The sequence below is a fragment of the Uranotaenia lowii genome, chromosome 3 (assembly GCF_029784155.1).
Source record: "Uranotaenia lowii strain MFRU-FL chromosome 3, ASM2978415v1, whole genome shotgun sequence".
In the NCBI taxonomy this organism is placed as follows: Eukaryota; Metazoa; Arthropoda; class Insecta; order Diptera; family Culicidae; genus Uranotaenia; species Uranotaenia lowii.
The window spans coordinates 138,622,105-138,649,428 of record NC_073693.1 but is presented as its reverse complement, the minus strand read 5'-3'; the positions used below and the strand labels follow the sequence as shown (position 1 = coordinate 138,649,428).

Sequence of the window (27,324 nt, the reverse complement as noted above, 5' to 3'; positions counted from 1 at the left end):
ACACTTGCCCAAATATACGGACAAATGTAAACTTTAAAGTTTGTTTTTGCCATCATTTTTGAATATTTGACTTTCTGCAACTGATATTTTTTTGAATATTTATGTTTTTTAATCGTAGTAAATTTATTTAAAAAAAAGAAATTTGCACTGTATTTAATACATAACCAATTTAAAATATATTTTACATCCATGATAAGTGCTGTTTTGGAAAACTGCAAGCTATAATGTCTCATGTCCACGAGTTTGGAATATGGCAAAACATTTTTTTAACATAATTTTGGCGAGAAAAGGATAGATATTCAAACTGCTTCGCTGTTTGAAAATGGTTATTAAAAATTCTTTTCATCGTTTTTTTTTAAATTTCTATAGCTTATTTTTTCAACTCCAAAAAATACCCCAAAGGCTTTCTAAAATCTAAATTTGAATATTTTTTTACAAATTACACTTATTTTCGGAAGGTGTAGCAAAGCACAACGGGTCAGCTAGTATGTTAATATTTCCAAAACACAGATATAAAAATAAATCATAATTCGAATAATATCCAATAAATAAATGTCAGATCAGGTAAAAAATTAACCATGATTGATTGTAAAATGATAATAATCGATATTTATTACTCATCTTAATTTACATTTCTTTTCTTCATTTTCAACTCAAGCGTTGATTTATTTTGATATGAAAAAAATAATAATCGAGGTTACAGCACAGAAAACAGACGTACAAGCTCGAACAAAAAACCTTCAAAAAAGTGTGTAAAATTTCAAATGCTATCACCAAAAAAATACGTTAGAAACTGACTGCCAACAGTGTCATCTATTGCGCCGTTCAAGAGTTACAAATCAACTTTAAAGTGTCCAGCTTTCGAAAAGGCGTAATCGTAGCCAAAAAACAAAAATTAGTTCAAAAAAGGTGTTAGGATTCTTACACAAGTTTCGTGGGCTAGCTTGTACGTCTGTTCTCTGTGGTTACAGTTACAGTTCGACACGACAGACGAGTGATGTTGTGAATATTTCGTGTGCACAGTCGAAATTTATTTTACATGTGAAAAACTAGTGTGGTGTCGAAGAATAAGTGCTCTTCAAAGTGATTAACCGTTGTGCCACCTGATTTCATCGGATGACATCGAAAAATCATCACGAAGAACCCGGGCAAAGTGATTAAAATTGCCTATTGTGGACCGTTTTGGATAGACCCATTTTGAACCGTCGATAAGTATTCTTTTATGTTATTGTTTTTTTGTATGCGTCTGTGAAAGATCATATCTGCGTTGTCGAAGTGTGTTAAGCGAGCGGCCTGGCCGTCTCGATTGGTATGCAAGAGATTGTATGCGTGGAGATGGATGAATGCGCGAGAGTGAGTTCCGCGTTGTGTTCTCAGTGCTGTGGGAGAATAACAACGACGGATGAACAAGCTCTCTGTTTTGGAAGTTGCAAGAAAGCTTTTCACATCACGTGCTTGACGCACACGGTGTGTCAAAATTAAGAATTAGTTCGAAAAATAAAAAAAAATTGTTTTTGTGTGTGATGAATGTTTGATTGCTTCTGGTGTGAATAGTAATGCTAATAACTTGGTTGATATGATAAATAATATTAAAGAGAAAATCGATGAGATGAATAAGCAAATGATAGTTTCGTCTGACTTAAAGAAACAGATTCAGAATATTGTGCGTGAGGAAATGAAACCATTTTCTGGATCAACTAATAATGATAAGGTTGAAGTTGCCAGATATACTTTACGTTCGACTTCCAAAAAAAGAAAATTAAGTGATAATGAAAAAACTCAAACATTGTCTTACTCTAAAGTAGTTAAAACTGCACAAACACCAGTAGTGTCAAAATTTATTAATAAGCAAGTGCCATATGATAGAAATTCGGCCAAACGTGATAACGCTGACAAAAATAGCATAAGCCAAAATACTTCTTTAGCTAAATTGGATGAAACAGTTCGTTTAAAACCAATTAAAGAACAAACTATTGATGTAACGCGTAAAGATTTGAAATCTTCATTTGATCCGGTGGCTTTGGGTGTAATATCAGTTCGTTACATTGAATCAACAGCAGAAGTTTTGGTGAGATGTGCGACGAAGGAAAAGGCACAGACTTTTATGGCACATGCTTTGAAAGTTTTGGGAAAGAAGTATTCAATAGATATAAAACAACCTGCAAAACCTAAGATTAAAGTTGTGGGATTTGCAGAAGAGGATAATTTTGTTGATAAAATTTTTGTAGAAATGTTTTAAAAACAAAACAGTTTGCCAGACTCTGAAATTCAGGTAGTTCATATTGAAAAAAATAAGAAATGGAAGTATAATCCGATGATTGCTACTATGGAAGTTGATTCGGAAACGTTTAATAAACTTATAAATAGAGGTAGAGTAAATATCGGTTGGGAACGTTGTAAACTTTTTGAAGACATTAATGTTCGGCGTTGTTATAATTGTTGGAATTTTGGTCACAAAGCTGAGTTCTGCAAAGAGTCAATCCGTTGTGCCAAGTGCGGCGAAGGTCACAATACAAATGAGTGCACTGCACAATGTGAAAAGTGTATAAATTGTATAAATCATAATAGTACAGTGAAGTTAGACTTGAAGAAAAAAGTTGATATTTGTCACCCTGCATGGAGTTATGATTGTGAAATATATAAAAGGAAAGCCTCAAATGCAAGAAAGTTTATCGATTACGGTAAAAAGCAATTAACATCTAATATATTATATCTAAATGTTTGCGGTTTGCTAAGCAGCCTCGACGAAATTTGCGTAATAGCTCAAGAATTGAAACCTTTAATTATAGTACTAGTTGAAACTCACCTAACGGAAGACTTGAATTCAAATTCATTGAATATAATGGGCTACACCATGATACACTGCTTTTCGCACTCAAGACATACTGGAGGAGTTACAATGTATGTACGGAATGTTTTTAAAATTGACATTGTATTAAATGCATGTGTTGAAATGAACTGGATTCTGGCAGTAAAACTTAATGATGGGAAAAAGCAAATTGTCGTTGGAGGAATTTATCATTCCCCAAGTACAAGCAATGCTCGGTTCTTAGATATTCTGGAAAATACTTGGCTGAATGAAATTGCTATAGATGAAATTGACAATTTCTTTTGTGGAGATTTAAATATTAATTTCAATAACGAGATTGAGTGTAGAGATTTGAGGCGTGTCATGGAGGCAAACAGCTTTCGACAAATTGTCACTGAAGACACTAGGATAACGACTAACAGCAGTACTAGAATAGACTTGGTGTTCACAAATGTGGAAAGTGCTGAAGCGATTATCATTCCAGATTTTCGAGTGTCAGACCATGAGTCAGTCAACATTTATGCTGGATTAGGACTTAATGCTGCCGTACCCGAAACCTACCACACATTAAATGATTGGAGTCGTTATAGCAGAAATTCATTACGTCAGCTTCTTGAGGCAGGATTGCCAACATTGAGATGCGCAGACTTTAATGAGTTAGTAAGACGTATCGATTTATTATTGAAGAATAGTGTTAATGCACTTGTACAGCAAAAAAGAGTTCGTGAAAAACTGGTACTTAATGGTACTGGTTCTGGTACTCAATGGTACTCAAGAAATCTTAGTGATATGAAAAAACGAAGAGACAAACTGTATAAAAAATTCTTAAGAAACAAATGTGAAAGAAGCTGGCGTAATTACAAAGCTGTGAGAAATGAGTACTCGCGTAAAATTAAAGAAGCAAAAAATAAATCTATTCAAGATGAACTGGAGAAGAACAAATCTAATGGTAACCTACTTTGGAAAACGATAAAACGATTAATAAGTACAAATGGTGCCAAAGCCGATTTGATTTCATTCAATGGAGTTGAAATAACAGATGAATCTGAAATTGCGCAGAAGTTCAATGACTTTTTCATCGATAGTGTCATGCAAATTCATGATAGTATTCCGGCAAGTTCCAATAATTGCATTGAGCAGATTATTTATACCGGCGGAAAATTTCGCACATTTGAAGCAATAAGTAGTCAAGAGTTTGATGAAATCGTTAACAATATGAAACCCACTGCGGGTATTGAAAATGTCTCTTTGAGAGTCTTCAAAGATTCTTTGTCTTTACTAGCAAATCCGTTACGAGATGTTATAAACACAAGTCTTCAATCAGGGATTGTTCCAGATACGTGGAAATATTCAACAGTTGTTCCTATTGAAAAAGAGAAGAATGCGCGAGAGGCATCACTTTATCGCCCTATAAACATGTTGGAAATCCAAGAAAAGGTGCTAGAGTTAGCAGTTAAAAGGCAGTTTTTGCGATTCATTGAGTCCGAAGATATACTTATCGCCGAACAGTCTGGATTCAGGAAGCAACACTCAACAGAATCTGCAGTGAATTTATTACTTCGTAATTGGAAGATCAACATCGAAAATGGTACCTACACTGTTGCTGTGTTTCTTGATTTTAAGAGAGCATTTGAGACTATTGATCGATTGCTTTTAATGGATGTGTTGGTAAGAGTTGGTATCGATGGTACTGTTCTTAACTGGTTTAAGAACTATTTAGAGAACAGAATGCAAAGAACAAAGTATGGATCATCTTATTCACGATATAGAGAAAATATTTTAGGTGTCCCCCAAGGTAGTGTTTTGGGTCCCCTGTTATTTATCTTGTACATCAATGACATGAAAAAATGTTTACAGTACGGTCGTCTCAAACTATTTGCGGATGACTCAGTCTCCTACTGGAGCGGTAATGATTTAGAACTCGTTATACAAGAAGCTAATGCGGATTTAAAGAATATTGCTATTTTTTTGAAATACAGAAAGTTGTGTCTGAATCTTACTAAAACCAACTGGATGGTTATCGGAAATCGCAACGCTGAAGCTAGTTCTAATCTGTTTATCGATGGATGTGCAATCGAAAGAGTACGCCAAGTCAAATACTTAGGAGTACAAATAGATGAAAAGCTGAATTTCGTAGCTCATATCGACTACACTGTCAAGAAGATTGCCATGAAATATGGAATACTTTGTCGGATAAGCAGATATATGACTTTCTGGTCAAAAATTATCTACGTAAAATCTGTTATTATGCCACATTTCGACTATTGCGCTACCATATTGCTTCATGCATCAGATACACAAACGAAAAGGCTGCAGAGAATACAAAACAAAATAATGCGAGTAGTGTTACGATGCAATCGATATACTCCAAGTGCTCTTATGCTTGATATGCTGCAATGGTTGACAGTTAAGCAGAGAATTGCGTACAACAGTTTGATTTTCATACACAAAATGAAGAAAGGAATGTTACCATCTTATTTATTGGACGGTCTGCAGTATGGTATCGATATACACAGATACAATACAAGAAGAGCTCAAGATTTTAGATTACCAAACACGAAAAAAGAGATGACCAAACGTTTTGTTTTCTACAACGGACTGAAGATGTATAATAACCTGCCACTGAACATCAAAGACAGTTCGAACCTAAATGTCTTTAAGAAACTGACAATACAATATGTTAAACAGTCAACCTAAAACAATGACCAATCCTAAAAAGGATCATATGGATGTGATGAAGATCTGAAGAAGTATCAGATAAAAATAAAATGTACGGTGATGGACATACGCGGGAGTAAGACAAACAAGTCGTACAGAAATTGATCGAATAATGTAAACATAATTATCCAGAGGATAAATAGTCCCTCCCACTTCTAAAGAAGCGTATGGGGTGGAGGAAGGACCCAAATGGGCCTGTGGGACCATCACAAAAGAAAAAAAGGTTTGAAATGTGAATTTTATATTAGGAAACAAAATTAAAGGTTTATGTTTTAAAACACAAGAATTCAGAATTGAAAACATAGCTTGACTTTAAAATTCGGTAATTTAATAAAAAATTGGAAAAAAAACTATGAAATTCGGTAAACTCATTTGAAAATTAAAACAAAATATTAAGATAAAAAAGAGAAGTTTAAAAGGATTTTTTTTTTTCAAAAATCACGTCTTACCAGTATTAAACTTATTTAAGAAATTTAATTGATAACATATATTTGAGAAAAAGTCTGGTTCTGATTTCTTTTAGAATACTTCATTCAATTAAGGAATAATAATTTGACGATGATGATGATGATGATGATGATGATGATGATGATGATGATGATGATGATGATGATGCATGATTTTAAAAAGTTAAATTCGACAGTTTTTGGAAATTTGGAAAGATATCATTACAAGTATTTTTGACATTGCTGCATGAAGGTTAAAAAAATGGTTCAAATTTCTTTAACAAATAGAAACTGCTATAACTTTTTTCGCAGAACTATAAATTACTTAAAGTCTTGAAGAAAGTTGTTTAATCATTTAAAACTGTTATTTCAAAAAGTTTTTTTTTTGTTTTCAAAATGTTTTTTTTTGTTGTTTTCAAGTTTTGTCATAAACAGTCCAGAACTTCCAGAAATTTTTTAAGGTTTTAACCTTTTTTGGAAAGTAATTCCAATAACAGCTGATCGCTGATAGAAAGATTGCATATTTAGATTCAGGGCACTCAAGTAAGACAAAGTTACTTTTTTAAATTCATTTACCTTGGAAAAATGTAGATTTTGTGGTCTTGTGTAATTTATCAAAACTTTTCAAATCTGATGTTGAGCAAGAACAAGAAATACAAAATGAAATTAATACTGAAATATTAGCATCACATTTTTAATGACATAAACGATTTTATTAGATCAAAATTTAAGTAATAAGGTAGAGGATATTAAATTTCAGATTTGTTTTTTTTTTTTGCTAATTCTATAGATCATTGTGCCTGTTGCATGGTTTCCAACTTTTCGATGTATAAAATTAGTATTCGATAAATTAATTTTAAAGTTAAAATGATTCGTTTCAAACTCTGTTCTTGTTTTGTTACAATTCTTAATAAAACCCCATTCTAAAGACGAAATTTAGGGTTTTTGTATGTGAAGTTAAGATTTTCAATACAAAAGTTTAATTGAATTACAAATCGAAATTTAAAATAAAAAATTAGTTTCAAATCGTGAACGCCATGAAGTGTCGTAGAATAAAATGTCTCATACCAAGGGTGATTTAAGACAAAATTCCGCCGGAGGCGAGCAAAATTGTTGACTTGCCTGTTAACACTTATTTAAGATCAAATAATTTTCCTATACTACAGTAAAAATTTTACTTGGAAAAAATCGTCATGGGTGGGGTTAAACCACTAAAACCCTCCCCCCGTTCGCACGGCCTTGAGAGTGACAATGGATGTTTGGAAAAAAAAATCATTATCGAGTTTTGAAAACCATCCTTATACATTCTGTTAAATTACCCTATAAAATTTCTGTTCTTTAATTACGAAATTGCGCGATTCCATTTTTTCACTCGTTAAAACGCGACCAATATCTGCAAGATTAGTTAATAGAATGAACGTTATAAAGGGTGATACGGTCAAAATTTGGTCAAGGGAAAACGCGTGTAAATCGGTGAAATCGTTTATTTAAAAAATCAAATTAAATTTTTTTCTCAAGTTTAATTAGTATAAAATTCAGGAAAAATATTCATTTAGGCTTCCGCTTTTCCAAATCTGAATTTCCGGGCCATACGCTTAACCCTTGCCATCAGATTTTGTACAGCCACCTTGCTCACCTTCTTCGCCGCAGAAAGCCAGTTTGCCTTGAACTGCTGCTCGTCCTTAGCAGTTTTTTTGGTCTTCTTTAGGTTCCGCTTGACAATAGCCCAGTATTTCTCAATTGGGCTCTGGCGTGTTGGGAGGGTTCTTGTCCTTGGGAACCACCTGCACGTTGTTGGCGGCGTACCACTCCATGGCCTTTTAACCGTAATGGCAAGATGCCAAATCCGGCCAAAACAGTACGGAACAACCGTGTTGCTTCAGGAAAGGCAGCAGACGTTTATTCAAACACTCTTTCACGTAAATTTCTTGGTGGACAGTCCCAGAAGCTATGAAAATGCTGCTTTTCAAGCCACAGGTACAGATGACTTGCCAAACCAGATATTTCTTCGCGAGCTTTGACAGTTTCATGTGCTTGAAAATATCTGCTACCTTTCCTCTTCCTTTTGCCGTATAAAACTCCTGTCCAGGAAGCTGCTTGTAGTCGGCTTTGACGTAGGTTTCGTCCTCCATTATCACGCAGTCAAACTTCGTTAGCATCGTCGTGTACAGCCTCCGGGATCGCGCTTTGGCCGTCGTATTTTGTTTATCATCGCGATTTGGAGTCACTACCTTCTTGTAAGTCGATAGGCCGGCTCGTTTTTTGGCTCGATGCACGGTTGTAGACGATACACCCAGCTTATTTGCGGCATCTCGGAGAGAGAGGTTAGGGTTTCGCTTGAAACTACCGGCAACTCTCTTTGTCGTCTTAGCGGCTTCAGGTTTTCGATTTCCCGCGATCCAGACTTCCTGGCTGTCGACAAACGTTCCCCAAACATTTGATTTACATTTTTAACAATTGATTTGGCAACTTTTAGCGAATTTGCCAGCTTTGCGTGCGAGAAGCTCGGATTTTCGAGATTCGCGAGCAAAATTTTGATACGCTGCTCTTCTTCCTTGGACGACATTTTGACAACTGAAGAGTGAATTCCAAAATCCAAATAGTAGCAACATTCTACACACACACACACCTTCAAAATGAGGAGTGCTCAGGTTTCTTAAATGCAAAATTGAAAGAAAAAGGTCAAGTTGATATTGACCAAATTTTGACCGTATCACCCTTTAAGGTGAAAGATGTTGAAAATGAGCGGAAGGGTAATTTTAATTTGAAAAACTTTTCAACACATTTCGAAAGATAATGGGCAAAAGTCGAATGTTAATTTGAAAAGAATGGCAAATCTATCAAATCATTATCTGATAAAGAAAAATGGTAGACAAAATTTCTAATACGGTTGATGTTATCACTGTGCAGAAATTGAAGGGAGGTTTCCGACGAAAAGTTAGAAAATTAATAAAAACAGCAAATAAAACGTTTCATATTTTTCCCTAAATATTTTATAAAAACCCTACAAAAAAATATTTCAATTTATTTTGTACGTTTTTTCCTGCGACCCGATTTTTAATGGTACAAGCCTTAACATGATGCTAAACTGTAATGTCCCCCTTTTTTGTTGAATGTCTCGCTGTCCCACTTTTTCCTCAAAATGTCCCGCTTTTTTCTTGGAAAACTTAAAATGACTTTCACCAGAAAAATCAGACTTTAGTCTCAATTTGAATCCATTGGTTTAACACAGAACATCTTTCAAATACGTCTTTTTCTCAAAATAAGCAGCATAATTCATACTGAATAACTCTAAAGCTCTTAGCATTACAGTAAGATTTTGATTCAGTTAAGCATTATTGGAGCACGTTCGAAGAAAATATTGTTTAAGTTGCTTCCAAATAACCATAGAATATATAATTACAGAGATTACCTTTTTTCGCCGGAATCCGTATTAAATTTCCTTATTTCCTGGTGTATAACCAAACATACAAATTTTTACACAAATTACACAAGGCTTTTTTACGGTATCAAAACTGCCGTTTACATGTACGACTTGAAATATTTTCACTCAAATAACGTGTTATGTCTCGAGAACCATGAAAATAACGGTGCATATGGCAAAAAGCATGTAAAAAGAAGTAATGGTAGAAAAACTGAGCCAAATTAAATCGCTTTGAAAAACCTTAGTGTACTTGCTATGAACAACTTTACGTATAAGTTTAACTATATGTACTATCAATTGTGTCCTGTATTTTTCGTGAAATGTCCCCCTTTTTCCGGATGTATCTGCCAAGCCTATGCTAATCGAATCCAAAATTTGAATTTGAATCTTTTTCTATTACAACAAGAAAGGAAATTTTTATATGTATTTTTAGCATTATGAACCTTAAATTATTTTCACAGTTTGATTTAATTTATGAGTCAACATTTTGACTATAGTATCTTAGTCATTGATCAAGAATTTGAAGTTTTGATGTTTAGGAAACCTAATGAGAGATATTTTTTTATTAATCGTTATACTGAAAAAGTAATTTATGCAACAATTTGCTAAAAATCGAGCATCATTAATCCAAAGTTAGTTCTAAAAAAACTGACACATTAGTGCGAATTTGCAAAAAAAAATCACTTCTCAACTTTCCCGAAGGCATTTTTTTAATCTCGACGAATTAAACCCGAATGTGAAACCTACACTTTATTAAACCTTCTGCAATATACCGAATAACTTAAATCGAAAGCCCGTAGAGTTGTTTGGAAAACAGCGTTTCCAAAATCCGTAGCATTTCCTCACCCTTCGCTCTGGCATTTCAGAGCCCGGCCCATGAACTGGGGCGGATATGCGGTTTTTTCACAATCCAACCGAAACGCTCCTCTTTCTCTGTGTGAATTAAATCCACCCAAGCAAAGCAAAAGCAACGCAAAAGGAGGCTCGAAATGGAGCCTACGGTTCGTTTGCTGGAAATAGCTTCAGTAGAAGGCAACTACCTACTACCAACTGCCATGTAAAAAGAACGAACGAATAAAGAATAAAGGCTCCACCTATACTGGAAGGGTTGTTTTGGGATGCAGTCGAAAGGAAAGGCGGCCATAAAACGAATTAAAGGAATATTTCTCGTTTTTCCTGTTGCACAGGTTAAAGGCTGAAGAACCATCCTTATGAACTCTTTCGAGCAGCCGACAGGATTCTGAGCCTTGGAGCTAATTAATTAGTTTCAACTCAGTGACCGGTAATCGGAATTCGGTTGAATATGGTTTTGCTGGCGCAAAGAGAGCTTTTGTGGAACACTAATGCTGTTTTCAGACAACACCTTAAGGAAGCTTTGCTAGTTTTATGTTAGGAAAGTTGACAAGTTCATTACACCGTGAGAACTTGAACGGGGGGGTTTAAACTGGTGCTGATTAAAATGTTATATCCCGTACGAGCTCCGTTTCGCTTTCAACTATTAATACGCTAAGATGAGTATGCTTTTGAATAATAAAGTATATGCATTTTCACTGCAATATTGCATAAAACATTCAACAGTATTAAAGATCACCCTTTTATTTGTTCTTCAACTTAATATTCTAAATTCAAGATTCATTAACTGTCTAATAGGACACCTGTGAGTGAACCTCGATCGGTTGCAATGCAACATCAAACTATTATTGTAGAAACATTGATTTGTTAATATCGGCGACTCCTTTTCTTGACCCGGACGTGCACTTCTAATGTCCAATGACCCAAAATTTGATTATGGGAACCACTGTTCCGTTCCTTGCAACTCACTCGTGCTTTTTCTCTAATTTCGATACATCAATATCGCAAAACATTTAATATGAACAATCCTTTTGGCCGACCTGTGACTCGAAATTATGAACGACTACTTTTATTCCGACCACGATTGAAAATTGGACACATGAATTCAATTTTCTGGCCTTCAGAAATCTCGTAAACAAAATTTCATCTCAATTTGATGCATATTCATGACAATATTGCAATAACAGCGAACATCTAAAACGAATGATCCCTGACCCAAAACTGGATACCTAACATTTTTTGCCCTTCCCTCAAAACTTTAATTTGCAAATTGTCAACTCAATCCTAATATATTGGCAAAGTCACTATCATTAAAACAGTAAACACATAATATTTATGGACGAACCCTGACAATCCCTGGACAATCGAGATGAATGGTTCGTCACAAAAACTCTTATGCGCAAAATTTCATGTCAATCCGATGCATACTCACAACAACATCGCAAAAACATTGAAAATTTTACATGGACGACCCCTTTTTCAGATCCTCGATTCAAAATTGGACACATGAAAATAGAAAGCCCTTCTCTCAATACTCTCATGAGCAAATTTTCATCACAGTCTGATGCATAATCACGACAATATCGCAAAAACTGTCAACAGTTGATAGGGATGACCTCATTTTTCAACCCCTCACCCAAAACTTGGAACCCGAAATCAATTACCCCTTTTTTAAATTAGTTTCGCAAATGGTTATGCCAATCCAATGTATAATAACGACAATACCGCGAAAAGAGTGAACAGTTTATATGGACGACCTCTTTGGTCGACCCCTGACACAAAATTGCATTACCAAAAAGAATTGTCCGTCTCTTAAAACCCTAATGCGCAAATTTTCATCTCAATCGGGTGCACAGTTAATATAAACGGCCCTTCGGCCCACCCCGGATCCAAAATTTTATACCAGAAATGGATTGCCCGTCTCTAAAAACCCCTGAGAGCAAATTTCCATTTCAATCCGATGCATAATAACGACAATATCGCGAAAACATTGAACAGTCAATATGGATGACCCCTTTCGGCGACCCCTGACACAAAGTTTGATACTTGAAATCGATAGCCCGTCCTTAAAAACCCCCATGTGTAAATTTTCATTTCAATCCAGTGAACCATAACGAACCTCATAAAACAGACGTACAAGCTCGAACAAAAAATCTTCAAAAAAGTGTGTCAAATTTCAAATGCTGACATCCAAAAAATACGTTGAAAATTAACTAGAAACAGTGCCATCTATTGCGCCGTTCAAAAGTCACATATAAAATTTTCTAGTGCCCAATTTTCGAAAAGGCGTAATCGTATATAAACTAAGACGGATTCAATTTATTGCTAGATATATGTAACAAGAGTTTTTGACTGGACAGAATTTTACTTCCTTTATTTTGTAAGGTTTATTCTTATTGACTTTTTTCGGTGAGTGAAACACTTTTTTTTTACATTTACGTAACGTTCCGGGTTTTTTTTCACCCACCATCAGTTGTCCCCCAGAGTAACCCGAAACGTTACATAAATTAAAAAAAAAATACACTAACCGAAAAAAGTCAATTCAGTAAAAAACGTATAAAAATTACCGGTGATAAACTTTTATTCTTTCCTCTATTTTTGCACTTCCAAGGCTAGCGAAATAACTAACAGTTTTACAATAAATGTTTGCACTTCTTGAGCAGTTATTGTCAGAGGACGAATCGGCTATATCCAGCCAATTAGGAACATTCTTGATGATCAGTCTTACCCATCAGAACTGATTCGAGACATCTCAAAGTTAGTACTTTCAAGTATCAATTTTGCATCCCATTGTGCTAATTTTAGAACTTCCAGCTTGAAGAAATAGCGATCAACTTTTAAGATATTTTTCAATTATGCAACCGGTTGAAAGTGTTACGAAACTTTAACAGCAATTTTTTTGAAATATGCCAAACAGTTCATACGACCTCTTCAAAACTGACCAAAATTTTGTTTTTTTTTCTCAGTTTGGTTTTGACAGTTCTCCTTGGTGTGTTTGGAGACATCTGGTGGCCCAGTCAAAAAATAAAAATCAGATCAAAACGATTGGTGGAAATTTTACACAAGTTTCGTGGGCTAGCATGCACGTCTGTTCTCTGTGCCATAATGTCAATACCACTAAAACAGTAAGTGTGTTGTATGGACGACCCCTTCTGCCGACTCCTGACACAAAATTTGATACCTGAAATCAATTGTCCGTTCATCAAAACCCTCTTGCGCAAATTTTCATCTCAATACAACATATAATAACGGATATATATCGCTTAAACCAGGGGTGAGCAACCTTTTGAAGCAACGGGCCGCTTATAATTTAAAATTCTTTCGGCGGGCCGCATGAAAACAAAATTTAGGTAATAGTAGGAGGCAGAGCTTTACGTAACTTTTTATAACGACAAATTTTTGACAACAAAATACTGAAAATGGAAAAAAAGAAACGAGTTCGTGTACTTGCATAAACATTATTCTTAATTAAAGGTGATTAAATTGAATAGGTTCATCACTAAATCATGATCATTTTTCAATATCTGAAATGTTTTAATTAATTTGGAACACAGGAAACATCGTTTGCTTGCTTTTTATTTATCAAAAACTAAAAAAAATTGAAAGTCTTTCTGTGGTTCGTGGAAAGATTTGAACCAGTTTTTGAGAAAAACCCTTTTCATTCGAAGCAATGCGATCGAATTTTTCATCATCACTTCCCATTAAGAGTTCAATGGAGCTTAACCATAGAGATTTTTTTTGTACCCATTTTCGAAAAGTTTTTTCACAATTTATTCAAAAATTTGACCATGAAGCCTCATTTTTTTCTTTAAACGGAGATTTTTTTTTAAATTTGAAGCTGCGTATGACATCATTGCATTGAGATGTTGTGAAAGGTTTCAAAATCATGAAAAGATTATAATTTCACGGATTTTAAACATATTTGTCAATGTTGCAGTTTACATTTTCGATTCTAGAAAATTTAAACAAATTTCATAAATTCTATTAGTTTAATTTCGACACCTCTGATCACAAGACACCAAAATTCACATTTTTCCGAGGTACCAGGAATCTCAGAACTGATTTTGACTTTTTCAGGGGCGCTGAATCCAAATATTCAACTAGTTTTTTTTTGTCAGCTTTAGTTTTCGAGATGACTATTAAAAATAGGTAACAAAATAAGTTATTCAATTTAATAACTTTTTTCAAAAAACTGTAAAGTACAAATACTTATTAACTCAATGATCAAAGAGCGCTAGTTATTTTGAACTCTCAGGATAAAAGTAATGGAAATTTTCTTTTTTCCGAACCGGCAATAAAGGGAATTCAAAAAAAAATTAAGGAAAAATACTAAATTGAATCTTTCGCAGTCTACAACCAAATCGCCGAATGAATTAAAAACTTTGGTATCCAATATTCAATAACTTTCTTCAATGATGTCAGAAGCAGTTGTAATGCTATTTTTTGGAATTTCTATAAATTGTAGAATTCAATTTTTTGAAAGCGTTGTTTCTCTGATACAAGAATATTTTGGCAATATTTTGATCCACGATTGAATGAAGAGTAGTAAAAACAGATTGAAACCCAGCTTTTCATTTTATGTAGGTTTATTGGTTAATCTTATCAGTTATGAAAAGACAGACACAATCTTAGCCGAGTTAGGCTTACAGGTTGAATAAACATGATGGACAACTTACGATTAACATTTAATACTCTGTACCGGATGGGAATCGAACCCATGCCTCAGGTGGTCCATGCCATTACCACCAGTCACCACGCTTATTAGTCGGCCACTGAGACGTGAAAGATTGATTTTACCCAAAACTTATCAATTTTAAAATTTCCACACGCCGCATCACCGAACTAGAAGTGATAGACAAAATCTCTGAAATGTTTTGAATTAAGGACGCCAAACTCTTAACAAAATCAGTTGAAATATAGGCATTAAAATGCTGTTCCGCTGTTAAATCGTTACCAACTTTTTCTTTGAATCACAGAATAACAGATATGATTTTTGTCGAGAAATCAGAATTTCGCTGAGTTCTGTCTTTAAGAAATCTCTAATCGTTAGCCTAGTTTTATTATGAGACTTTCCTTATTCCTGTCATTAATCAAGAACAAGAATATTTCACTTCATCATACAATTTCAACTTTGCCTGAAACGAAAAATAAAGACTTAACTAACTCCTATTACGTTTTTCCAATAAATAAACAGAACTCAATTTTTTTTTTGTTTCGATTATAGTCGTTTTACCATCTTTGTGGCATTCGCGACTTTATCAACGTTACAGTTGGCGGATCGTTATTGAAAAACTTATCCGGTACAACTGTGTTCGATGTTTACTCTTGGGCTCGAACTCGCGGACATCGGCTCAGGAGACAACAGACTTGCCAACTCAATAAAAAGCTTTAATCGTACCAAAAAAAGTCAACAATCTGGATGATTATGGGACAAATGCACTGCAAACAAGCGAAGTTCATATCATGTTACTGATGTATAATTTTTTTGTTTAGTAGGAACTACTATTTTATGATAATTAACAAACTATCGTAGAAAAAACATGTGAAATAACTTTAATTTGACATAAGCTTCGCGGGCCGCACAAACATGTCTCGAGGGCCGCATGCGGCCCGCGGGCCACGGGTTGCTCACCCCTGGCTTAAACAGTATTTGTGTTGTATGGACGACCCCCTTGAAAAGAAGCCATCCGAAAATCTAAGAACATTTTTCATTATTTCTGGTCTGATAAGCACCCATGCCAAATTACATCTATCTAGGTCTGAAGACAAACACATAAACAAACAAACGGAAAACTTCAAAAAGGCATTCAAAAGCATTTAACCTACCTACTTTTTATTATTAGTTATTATCTATTTTTCTTATTTAAGGCCTGTGCTCGAAAATGTAATCTAATGAAATTTTTAGCAAAGGTAGTTAGTAATGTAATAATAACTAATGCAAACTTGATGACAATCTGTCAAGTTATTTTTGAGATAGCTCCCAAAACATAGTATCGTGATTTCACGACTCTCATGCATCTTTAAATCAGAGGTTCACTCAGACCTGTCAGTCGCTCACAAGAATAGCTCAATGACCGGCTAGTGTTTTTGTTTACACTTGTTAGCTTCTTTTCCAGTGTTGCCACATATTTGTTTTATCTATTAACATGACTTTTATTTTTTATTTTGTACATTCTTCATCTCACCTCTACACATAGATAACAAATTTTACACACTATTGTCTCCATATTTCTTTAGTACATACAGTGCACTTGAGAAGACTTGTTATTCCAGAAGCCTAGTCTTCGAAATAACCCAAAATTTAAATTTGAATGTACTTTTTACGGGTCTGGAAGATTTTCCTTCTTTTTATCACTGAATCACAGTCTTCGCGTTAACACAATACTAGATCTGATCAGAACAAAATATCAATTTCGTGGGACCTTGAAAGTTAAGCTAGTACAGTTTGGGGCATTCTCCATCTTTCATTTGGCTTCTATTCTATTAAACTAAACATGTACAAGTTACATTATTTTTTAACTTTGCTGAAAATTTCAAGCATTGAGAATCCGTAAGCTAAGGATCTCTACTGCTAATAAAAGAAGGTACTAGTGAATCTTCCTAAAAAAACGAATAACAAACCTCTAAACACTGCAACTTAATGAAAATGACGAAAAAAACTACCCAACAATATTTCACAGATTTGCTGATACCATCTGCAGCAACAAGCCAAGGATTAATAATGAACAATTGCTAAAATATTGCCCAGAAGTATCTCGGTGCCGTTCCGTAAAACTGACCTGGCTCAGGGCCACCCACAACCCCAAACAACGAGGACAACGGGATGAAAACAAAAAAAAAAAAAAACAAGGAAAAAGGAAAAGCTTACCGCACCAAAATCCCTCCATCGAAACCATCGTCGTCGTCGTCGTCGTCGTTGGCGTCGCAAGGCGTTGTCTTTCTGCCACTTTGTAAGGCCAGCAGCAGGCAATGTTTGCCTTTGATGATGCTGATTCCCGCCCGGACATGATTATAAATTCAACAAATCCTCAAACATTTATACACTCGAGAGAGATTACACGGGCTATAGCTATAGTGCTAGGACGACCCAAAGGATCTCGCGCGCCGCTTTTATCTTCCTTTTCCACTTCAGAGTTTTGTACTGATAGGACATCAGCCACCAACAGAGAGAAGAGGGAAGATAACGAAAGAAAAAATTGCAGACAAAACCGGATGCCGGATACTGAGTGTAGTGGCCACTAGGCAAACCGTTTTGTGGCCTCCCCCAAAAACAGTTCGTCGGATGCTTTCGACCATGAGACAGACACCAGCTAAGCCTACAGCTGCGAATAATAAAAAACCAAATCCGCGCTATGCTGTCCGCGAAGTTTCAACCCTCTTTGGGGGATGCAAAAATACGGAATAAGCTTACACCTGCCTGCGAAAAGTGAGTCAAAAACCACTACCATTACCTACCATAATTCGACAAACAAAGCGACAAAAACACTGAGTATAACTAAATAACTAATTCGTTATGCATATTTGGAATACGTTGTCCATAAAAAAATGTCAAATATTTTGACTTACGCAGCAATATAAAAAAATAAATATATAAACAAAGTTCGCACTAGGTGTTTTAGTTATTCTGTGTGACGACTCCAAGAAAGAGTTTCATCCAAGTAGATTGAGAAGTATTTTGAACAATATACTCTCTCTAAATGATATTTTCTCCCATAACTGGGTCGTTGATTGACAATTTTCACAATTGACAATTTGAACCGTTTCGGTGGCTCAAATGCAGCATCTTCGTTGCCTCCAAATACCAAAGCATTATGTCAGCCAATGGATCATAACATTATCGAGATGATCAAATCTTATTATCGGCTGATGCTTAGTGATGTTCTTATGACATTTCATTTAACACTAATATGAATAATATGACCTACACGAATTGAAACTTATTTTCTTTGCTAGTTAAGAATTTTAGTTCTATAAACCTTTTGTATAGAAACTCAAATATTGACCCACAAAACCTCAATCTTAAGAATGGATCTTTAAAGAGAAAATTAACTAAATATTTAAGTTCTGAATTTGAAACCAACTATTTTAACTTCAAAACTCATGCATCGAATAATAATTTTATACATCAACCAGTTGGAAGCAATACTCACAAAAGTCAATAAAATTAGCAAAAAAATCAAAAACCTAGTAAAGGGTGATACGGTCAAAATTTGGTCAAGGGAAAACGCGTGTAAATCGGTGAAATCGTTTATTTAAAAAATCAAATTAAATTTCTTTTTCAAGTTTAATTAGTATAAAATTCAGGAAAAATATTCAGTTAGGCTTCCGCTTTTCCAAATCCGAATTGCCGGGCCTTACGCTTAACCCCTGCCATCAGATTTTGTACAGTCACCTTGTCCACCATCTTCGCCGCAGAAAGCCAGTTTGCCTTGAACTGCTGCTCGTCCTTAGCAGTTTTTTTGGTCTTCTTTAGGTTCCGCTTGACAATAGCCCAGTATTTCTCAATTGGGCGGAACTCTGGCGTGTTGGAAGGGTTCTTGTCCTTGGGAACCACCTGCACGTTGTTGGCGGCGTACCACTCCATGGCCTTTTTACCGTAATGGCAAGATGCCAAATCCGGCCAAAACAGTACGGAACAACCGTGTTTCTTCAGGAAAGGCAGCAGACGTTTATTCAAACACTCTTTCACGTAAATTTCTTGGTTGACAGTGCTTTTCAAGCCACAGTAGTAATTGGCGTTGAGCACCAAAATATGAATGAACGGTGCAAAATAAGAATAGTATTTACCACTTGTGTTTTTAAAAAAAACAAGATTATTTCTAAAAATTTACTGTGTAAAAGTGAATAATTATGCTTCTACGAATTATTTGAATAGATAACTGCATTTTAAGGAGTTTTCTAGAATTTCAAAGGTTTTCAAAGGTTTTAAAAGAAACCCTCTTTAAGAGATACTCTTCTAGAACTAAGGACTTTGATATTTTAGCGGTTATTCTTTACCAAACTGCTTACTTTCTTCATGAAAATGACGTGAAATAATAAAACAAACATTCTGGATTTATTTTCAATCAGAAAAAATAGGTTGGAATTTAAAAACTTTGATTTTTTATCAGTAAACCACACTTTTTCCAGTTTCAAGTCGTAGGTGGCAGCACTATCTTGCAGTTAAAACCAAATTAAGTCTCAAAATTGATTACTATGTTGATGTTGATTACTGATGTCCTATTCTTATTTCGCACCCTTTTCCTTATTAACCTTATTTTTGGTTCTCAACGCCAATTGAGAACCCCCAAAGAACGCCAAAAAAAAAAATAAACTTATGCTTGATTTATCCCTTTAACAATTCAAAACAAATTGTAGAAGAAAATTTTGGTGATTTACAATCATTCATATTTTAACAAGCAAAACACATAGTGGTACTATTCTTGTTTCGCTCACTGTATGAAATATTTTTCAAGAAACTAATTTTAGCCTCAATTATTTTCTTTCTTGTTCTTCTCAATGTTCAACTTCACATTCAAAAGGGTATTGATAAATTACACAAGGCCCCACAATTCACATTGGTCCAAGGTGCAAATAATTTAAGGAACTTATTATGATTAAGTTGGGTGCCCTGAATCCAAATATGCAATGAGTTTTTTTCTAACAGATTTTATTTTTGAAATATTTTTAAAAATAGGTAAATATCATTTTGAAAATTTCTGCGTTTATTGACAAAAACTTAAAATTTTTAAAATAATGGTTTTGAATCAATCATCAACTTTCTTCGAGATCGCAAGCACGTCACAGCACGAGCTTTACTTGTAAACAAGATCTTCACAGGCAATATCGACTGCCCGGAATTACTCAGCTCCTTTAATATCAATGTTCCGGCAAGAACATTAAGGCAACGAGATTTCCTTCAAATCGAATTCCGACGAACTAATTACGGACAACATGAACCAATAAGAAGCATGAGTCGGATCTTCAACTGGTTTTTTTGAACTTTACGAATTTGACATTACAACTAAGGGAACATCCATAAATGACGTAGCTTTTTTTACGAGTTTTTATATCCCCCCTCCCCCCTCGTAGCATTTCGTCACAAAGTCATAGACCCCCCCTAGATAATAACGTAGCTTTAATTAACCCCCCCCCCCTCCAATTTAAAAAATTGTTTTTTTAATTTTTACTTTTATTATCAACATTTTGCAAGAATAATACAAAAAATAACAAAACAGGGAAAGAAGTTATAAATGGAAGTTTTAAAAAGCATATCAATCAGTCAAAAAAAATCAAGCTACCTTTCAACAAACAGGATAGCTAGTATTTAAGCAGTGTTCCGAAAATCACTCATTTTCAATGAATGTTCCTGATTGCACTTCGCAACTGAACGTCCAGCGATCGGGTTTTGTTATTGATTGCTACTGGACTTATCCGATCATCAATCGTTCTATTCATCGCTAAAATACAGATAACCTCGAACGATGTTTGCTGTCAAAACAGTGCAGCACTATCATCAAATTGGAATCTCACCATTGAGCGATGCATACGGCGAACCATGTTGGGCTAGGATCAGGAGTGAATGGTTCAGCAAATGTTGTTTGATTTGAAACATAACCAATTAATAAATTTATTTGATTTTACAGCTTTTTTTACTACAGTAAGAATAAAATCAAACTGTAGATGTGTTTGTGATGGGGAGATGGTCACTTCCGCCGTCTTTTCAATTTCTAATCAGCCAGGCGGATACTGAGTGAGTGACATTCAGAATGGATCAGTTGGTATCTCACTCATCTCCGATATGCGATGTTTGCAAACCCGATGATTCTGAATGATGGGACTCGGTTGGCATTGCTGAGTAGAGCGCTGATCGAGATTGCATACCAGTCGGGCGAAGCAGTTGCGAGAGGCGCTATCCCATTATACAATCAGAATGTATCCAACAGGAAACGCATCCTGAGTTTGATTGATTTTCGGAACATTGTATTTAAGTATTCAATCAGTTACGTCGGTCCAAATTATCTCCATTCGGGATTCCAATGACATCGTTGGGCAGCTTTCCTCCATCGTCTGTTCGGCTGGAATAATTGCATCTGCGATGTCAGCTGCCTCCACTCACTCTCTATCGTCCTCCGGAGTGATGGCCAGCACTTCGTGTCCTCTTTTGCCTACAATTCGCTTTGGACGAATCTTTCTATCCGAGACTGGGGCCTTGTGAATTTTGCTATGCTCCTTTTGGAGAACATTTGAAGCAAAATATAAATTGCATTTCTTGCATGTACGCTCCTTGATATGTTTGAAAACAGTCGGGCAGTAGGAGCCAAAAGCTACATGTTCAGACCAGAGATGTTAAAATCGCGAGTCTACATACTCGCACTTTGCCCTTCTTTGCAGAACGATTTTATTGCGTTAAACTCAATCTGCAATGATGCTATCTAAAGTTCAACTCGGAAAGCATCAGGAATTAAGCTTCGGGTAAACTCGGCAGGAGTAAACAGCAATCGGGGGAAACATCAGCGAAGCAAACGAACAGTTCTGCGAATTAAAGAAAAAATCGTTTTCGTTCGGCAGCCCAACACATCAATCGGACAACGCATGGGGGCGTGGCTAAAAGTGATGGATACAAGGGAACGGGAAACGAGCGAGAGAAGGGTGCGAGGAATGTTAACTCGGTCCGTCGGGCAACGATCGCTCGTGAGCATTCGTGTACGGTAAGCTTCGTTCTGTTGTTTCGTTGGTGTGATTTTATTCCTGCGAGGCATGGAAAACATCAAATCGGAACTGTTCGATTCGTTTTGTGTGCAATCACGTCATGATTGGAACGAAGATAAAATCAATCTGCACACAACAAGTTAAACTCGGAAAAAATCAGCCGAATGATTCTTTCCGAAGCGAGTTTACACACCGCTGGTTCAGACTAGATTGAATTAGGCATAATTTTGCTCAATTTTGATTTTTTTTTCGATATTTCATTAAAGCTACGTAGCTTTACTTGAACCCCTACCCCCCTCTCGTTACACATCGTCACATAAAGTCAAACTCCCCCCCTCCCCCTCAAATGCTACGTCATTTATGGATGTTCCCTAACTGTTTTAGATCTAGAATAAGAAATTCGCCACAACTTAGAAATCTGATTGTCTCGATAGAAAATTATACATTTTAGTGAATTATATTTGTAATGTTCCCGTTAAACTTAGAATTAATCTTTCATGTAGACTACTCAGTCAGATGAAATGTGATAATAAATGTAAATGCAAGTACCGTCAACTGGGGCAACATGCAACAATTTTCAACTTCAATGGCTTCTAAAAAACTTATGTCCACAGGTAATCGTATCCTTTATGCATCAAAAGTTTTAAGGATGCTGGGGCATCAAATTGGCGTAGTTAAAAAAATTATTGGTTTCTTCAGTTATTTTTAATTTTCTAAAAACATGCGATTTTCACCCTCCTTAGAAAATGGGGTAACTTGCAACAAACTTTGTTTTTAATGAAAAATCTTATGAACACGTACGAAAATTCATAGTTTTTAATATATTTGCGATGCCTTAAAGACCATTACGCATGACAATACCAATTGCAGTAGTTTTCGGGTCTGTAAAAACAAATTTTCACATTTTTTCTGAAAATAAGGATGCTGCATACATTTAGGGGCTAAATAATACTACGAAAAATTCTACAAGCTGAAATCATAAAAATAAATGTTTGGATGAATGAAATTTAAATGTTTACAAACGCGTGATGCAAAACATTCATATTCCAACACATGGAAACGAGATTTACAAGGTATTTCTTTGATTTGCATTTTGTTGCATTTAACCCCAGACACCTAACTGAATTTTAAAAATATTCATTTAAAAAAATTGGGTGATTGTTCGAAAAATATTTTTACACCAACAATGTTGGTATAACATGAGGAAACCTGTAAAAAGTTTGTAGGTAATTTTATCAAGCCGATCCGTCATACTGGGTAAAGTTTTTTTCGGCATCAAAAAATGTTAAAATTTGTACATTTATTGCTCGATTTTTCAAATTTTACATAAAAATGAAAAACTTAAGACAACTAGCTTAAGATGCGAGAAATTATGTCATCATCATTTTGTTATCATTTAAAGATAACTTTATTACAATACATTAAATTAAAAATTGATTCAATGTAGTGTTATATAAATGTTGCATCGAACCCCGCTGTTGCATGATGCCCCGTTTGACGGTACTTTCAACTTCTGCGAAAAAAGTCATGATAGATTTCTACTTGTTTCCGTTAGCCCATCTTGAAATACTGCAGATTTAAACTTTTTTAGATGATCTTTCATCATCTTCATCAAAATATAATTCCTTTATTGAATAATGTATAAGAAACAAATTCAAAAACCGTGAAGGTTACTGCTAAAGTCAAATCAACTTGCCCCTGGATGTCTTTTGATTTGTGGAAACTTATAAAAGTCAAGCACAATCTTTTAGCAAGAAGCAAACGAAGGCCTACCGACACCGAATTAAAATCCCACCTGAAACAAGTCTCAGCGCAAGTGGTGCGTGAAAAAACACGCGCAAAAAAACGTGTACTATCAATCCCTTTTCAACACATCAAATCAACGACACATTTGGAAAAATCTCAACTTAATCACCGGAAGCAAAGAGCATACGAGAGAACAGCTTAATCTGATACAAAACGGCCTAGTAATTGAAAGCAAAAATGTACCTAATATTTTTAATCAATACTTCAGCACGATAGGGCTCCAGCTAGCCTCCACAATCAACAGTCAGCGGGATATAAATCGATTCCTAACCTTAACCCCGAATAACTCTTCACTCTTCTTGCGACCTTCGGACGAAAATGAGGTTATTTTAAAAATCAAGGACCTGGAGTCTAATAAAAGTCCAGGACCAGATGGAATGACTGCCATCTTTTTGAAAAGACATCACAGACTCTTCGCAAGTGTCATAAAAGATGTGTTCAACGAAGCTATCGAAACAGGCAGCTATCCTGCGTACCTAAAGACTGCTAAGGTTGTTCCGTCCGAGATCCTAAAGATACCTAAAGACTGCTAAGGAAGGAAGCAGATCGGAAGTGAATATCTATAGACCTATATCAGTGTTATCTGTTTTAAGCAAAGTTATTGAACAAATGATGGCTTCCAGATCGTTGTACTTTCTAAACCAGCATCGCGTCATATATAACCATCAATATGAGTTTCGAAGTGGATCTAGCACGCTCACCGCCGCCTGTGAACTGGTTGAGGAAATAACAAATGCTATGGATGGGAAAAAATCTGTAGGAATACTGTATCTGGATCTCAAAAAAGTTTTCGGTACAATTGATCATACAATCCTATTAAGAAAACTGGATATATATGGCATCAGAGGAACATCAAACAAGTTATTTGAGAGCTACTTTACAGATCGCACTCAATATGTAATAGCCAAGGGGGTCACCAGCAAACTTTGTCCGCTATCAGTCGGTGTTCCACAAGGTAGCAACTTGGGACCACTGTTATTTCTGATTTACATCAATGACCTGCCCAATCTCCGACTTTGTGGGAAATCTCGCCTTTTTGCGGATGATACCTCCATGTTGTATGTTGGTGAAAATCCAGAATATGTGATCAACAGTATGAAAACTGATCTAAGAACATTGGAGGAATATTTCGCCGAAAATCTACTTTCGTTAAACCTATCTAAGACCAATTATACCCTGATTAAAGGACCACGTTCCAACACAACACAGGTGATTCCAGATCTTGTTGTCAACTCAACGGTGATTGAACAAGCAAATTATTATAGATATTTGGGTTTAACTATTGATGACAAGTTTTTGAATCCGTCGTTTTAGTTGTGAATTGTGGCGTCTCTCTTAGTTTTTTAATAATAGAGCTATATATTTTAGAAATTTCAATTGAATCTTGCTTGATGTTTACTGTTCTTCCTTTTTTGAGTTTTATGTGTAGTGTTTCAGCTGTTTTTCGGTATGAAAGGAATTTTTCAATTGGGCTCAGATTACTTTTCAAATCTTGTGATATATTTTATATAGTCTATTTCTGTGCACCAATTCTAATGTCCGAAGCTTTAAATTCTGGTTTTATTCGAAATATCAATTCGCAATCGATTTCTGGCGATTCTTAAATATTGATTTGAATTTGTAAACTAGACTGCTTTACATTTATTTTCGAACACTCTTCTCATATGTGAATTTCATTTACATCACGTGAACGAACAACCACGGTATTTACATTCACGTTATTGGAATATTTCTGTCATGACTGATGTTTTTTCCATGGGATAGTGATCCAGAAAAATTAGCCATGAATGAATGAATATTTTCAATCCTGAGTAGAACACAATCGTATCGGATAAATAATTCAATAACTGGCCGCCAACTGCATCGTTGATATAAAAAAAAACGCGAATGCACAAAAATGTTCCAACGACATAAATCGAAAAAAATCTCTTTAATTTCAAATTCAATATGAAGCATCCAATCAAAAATCATTATGACATTAATGTATGTTAGCACTGCAAACCATGGCCATGGCTAAGGCTAATTCATAAAAAACAAAAGAAACCAATCTAATTTAGATCCAATTCCTAGCGTTTATTCTCTGTCACCAGAAGAATACTAACCTTTTCACCAGTTGTCGTGACGGCACAACATCAGTTTATCCTTCCTATTGTTTCATTCACACAAATCGTGAAGACACTTGCCACAAACTAAGACGACACAGACGGCACGGCTCGACAAAAAAAACGAATCTCCAAGAATCACCCAAAATCCAGAAACGAACTCGGAAGCCGGATGTTGTTTTGTTTTATGTTTCGTCGTTGTTGTTTTTGTTTGTATTTATCTTCCTGCCTGGGGCATTCACTTTTACGGGCTCATTTTGTGTGGATAGGTACAGATTTTTCTCGTTTAGGATTTCATTGTCTCTCATTTGCTGGGGAGCCTTTTCTACATCAGATTTTCGAATTCTGCAGCAGGATGGCTGCTCACTGCCAGATGGGACTACAATCTGCACTAGACACGCACACACACTTTAGCGCAACACGGTATCACCGTGGTTTTCTTCTCTTCGAGACACAGTCGGCTCACTCGGCCGTCTACTTCCGGTATCGAGTCGCGTGAAACTTTATTTCGTTTCTTATCACTTCTGGGAATATGTATAGTTTCTAAGCTTGATGACTTGAGTGCCGCGAAATCACAGATCTGACCCCAATCTAGAACTGATGTGTACTTGAAACAACGAGACGAGACTTGCTCTTGAGCCAAATCGCCTGTAACGCCACTTAGAATAATTAATCACAACGCACAACAACGCCTACAAGCGCGTAAATCACTCTCAATTAATTTACTGAGCCCCAAGTAACATATATTATGCTAGGGTTATTGGATTCCTTGCCCAGAAGCGTACATTAAACATGATTCATTCCTGCTAGCCGCTAGACCCTCAACACAATCACATTACTTCATATGATCCTGCAGGATGAAGCTACTCTGCACTGACGAAGAAGGAGAGCCGGATGTCTACACCTGCCGAACTCAAACAGTTCCAACGACGTCTTTGAATGGCCACAATTTCGTTGATTAGCTGGGGGTGGGTAGGCCCCTCCCCAATACGAAATTTCACCGTGTCCCCTGAATGAGAAAATAACACCAACCGAGTCAGGAAACCCCACCACAGGCGATAATTCCTTGAGGGTGGACACCTTCAACTAACCACACAAAAAAATCAATCTCCAAGACCTACCAACTACTCACAGACAGACTGTTATCCGAGAAACTATCCGGGAAAATTTTCGGGAAAACGCGTCCAACTCCGGCGCCGGTCTACGAACGACTGACTGACTGAATGACTGACTTCTGGCTGGATGTTGCCAATTGCCAACTTCACATCATCTGGTTGCTCCAGTCTCCAGCCAGATTCCGGGAGCGGCTGGCCGAAACCCGCATGAGATGAGATGAGAAGAGTTCTGTGGTAGCATAGCAACATGACCGCTGTATCACGCCGCCGATAAAATATTCGTCTGGTGAAATGTTTTCGAAACGGCCAGCCGGCATCTTCTTCCTCTTCTTGGTGGGGGAAGCAAACTCTCAGAGCGAAA

At 35.9% G+C, this 27,324-nt stretch overlaps 1 protein-coding gene across 2 annotated transcripts in view; it reads right to left on the bottom strand.

Annotated features, from left to right (window-relative positions):
* LOC129750854 (peroxidasin) overlaps positions 1-27,046 on the bottom strand; it is a 596,804-nt gene extending 569,758 nt beyond the window's left edge. For both annotated transcript variants that reach the window (XM_055745956.1, XM_055745957.1), the window contains exon 1: positions 25,849-27,046. The gene's annotated coding sequence lies outside the window, so the exon portion shown is untranslated. The remainder of the gene's footprint in view (positions 1-25,848) is intronic.
* Positions 27,047-27,324: the final 278 nt, after the last annotated feature.